Raw genomic sequence first — 2,327 nt, 5'->3', positions numbered from 1 at the left:
ATTATGGGATACAGCAGATTCCCAGGGCTAGAGGCAGAAGGGGGTTGGATAGGAAGGCTCCACAAGATGACCTAGAGAATAAARATTACATTAAGTAATGCTAAATAGGGGGCATCACCCCCACATATTCCTGGCAAGGCTGTACCAGCATGTCACTGCCAGCCATGTGATTTCCAGCGTTCATTATAGTTATTTATATAAGAGGGTTGTTTTCTTCTCTTTTAATGTACTTTGTGTACCCAGACACAAATAAATTAGCTCTTTGAGTTGTGTCTGTGTCTGGGTACATGAAGTACACCTCACATTAAATGTATTAAATGATTAAAAAGTTAGAGATTCAAAGATAGCAATAAAAATAGGACTCTGAAAGCTTACTTCAGTCCTGTGTGGCTATAGCACATGGCAGGGTCAATGTTCACATATGCCACCTCTGAGAACCCTTGTCATGCAGAGTGCACGGTAGATCTGTTCCCTGTAGAAGCACCTGTTCAGTATTTCATTTTATCTTAATTTTTCTACATATAGCTCCAGGTCTTATTTATGTGCACTCTGAAGACCTAATCTGAAGGCAAAATTAATCATGAGTTCTTTACAGCACTTATCACTGCAGCATTTGAGTGGTTTGTAAGGACTAATTAATTGATATATGCAATAAATCTTGAGAAACAAAGTGATAGTGTTATTTCCCAATGAAGATGAGGAACTGAAACAGAGAGAGATTGCACCTGAAATGYTCACCAGTGCTGAGTGTCTTATATGAAATACTTTTTGCCTGATTTGGGGAGGTACATCGGGTTTCATGGCACTTTAGYTGCTTCAAAACCAGTCGGTTTATCTCCTGTGTTTTTCAAGGAAGACTCCACAGCTCTCATCTTGTGCACTCAAGAAATGAAAAATGTGGAGATAGTAACTGTTTGCCTGGCATCAAATACGAACCCTGTGGCCCCAGCGCAGACAAAATTCATTTTTCCAGATGACATCACACTAATTCAACTATGATGACCCCATCCAAGGTATTTTGTAGTTTTTTACCACATTTGTTGTGAAAATTCTCACAACATTCTGTAACAGAGAAAGATGGAGGTTCCTGGAGCCTATATATTGCCTTATCTGCAGAGGCATTCACAATCGCTGCTCCCTGATTATCCAGACCGGGCACTTTTTTGGAGAAAACAGTGGCTCCCTTCTTTGTTGTGTTCCAGGATTTCCTTTCTGAGAAAASTAGGGCACAGGAAGGTGGTTGAGGTGTGCCCAAGTCTCTGTTCAATCGGCAGTTTGGGCACAAAGTTTGTACTCAGAGTCACAAACTCAGAAGCCATATGAGGACCGGAAATACAGTTTCAGGGGATCCCATAGAGCAGGCTCAATTATGCTGACTGAATGAGACCAAAGCCGGTCATTGCACAGTTAAAGACTCTATCAAAATTCAAAGAGTGACCAAATCAGGATTGTATAGGCTCCCTTTTATTCTGACCATTCCTTAGTTCTTCCTGCTGGTATTTCAACCATAATGTTCTTTAGTCTTCACAGCATTTGGGTGAACAGTAGACTCATGGGAAAATAATCCATGAGACTTAGAGACGGAAAACATCTACCAGGTTCAGGAACCAAGACTGGACAGCAAACAGGGCAGCTGCCTAAGTCACTGCTCATTATTAGCCAGCTGAGACATGCAGGAGTTTATTGAGCAGATCAGTGATCCCAGCTCACATCAGCGCCACACGAGGACAGCTGCATGTTTTGAATGGGAGACATTTCTGCATACAGACCTGGCCCACAACAACAGTCTGCAGGGAAGTGTGTTTCTCTCTCCAGAGTACGGATCAGCAGACATCGAAGGCAGGCACAGTAACAGCACATGTTACTGCATTAATCTTGTGCTGGCTACCAGACCTCAGCTAGCAAGAGAAGCAGGTGTCTTGGCACACTAGAAGTAATAGCAGCTGTCACTGGCTTGCCACTTCTGGAGTCCTRCAGATGTATGTCAACCCTTTCTTCTACCACCTTCTGCTGCAGACCAGTGTCTCTGTAGGCCTCCGTGGGAGCCACCTCCTTTAGTTACTGTGTATCTGGCTGACTTTAAGCTCCTTCACTTTATAGTGCCACCAGCACCTATGCCATAAGCTGTACACATCTAGAYAACCTGTTCTCAAAGACTGCATTGACTTCTTATTAGTGTAGTAAAAGAGGTTCATTCATATTAYTTCCTTGTTAGCAAACCCTGACTCCTATAATTTGCCTCCTACTTAAGGAGAGAAAATGCCTTTCGCTCCAGGAAGTGACTGAACCTCTTTTAATCTCACCAGTTCACAGGAAAAAAAAAAAAA

This window comes from Rhea americana, unplaced genomic scaffold (genome assembly GCF_003343005.1).
Source record: "Rhea americana isolate MKP2758 unplaced genomic scaffold, rheAme1 scaffold_307, whole genome shotgun sequence".
Lineage (NCBI taxonomy): Eukaryota > Metazoa > Chordata > Aves > Rheiformes > Rheidae > Rhea > Rhea americana.
Note: the sequence above shows the minus strand (reverse complement) of the source record.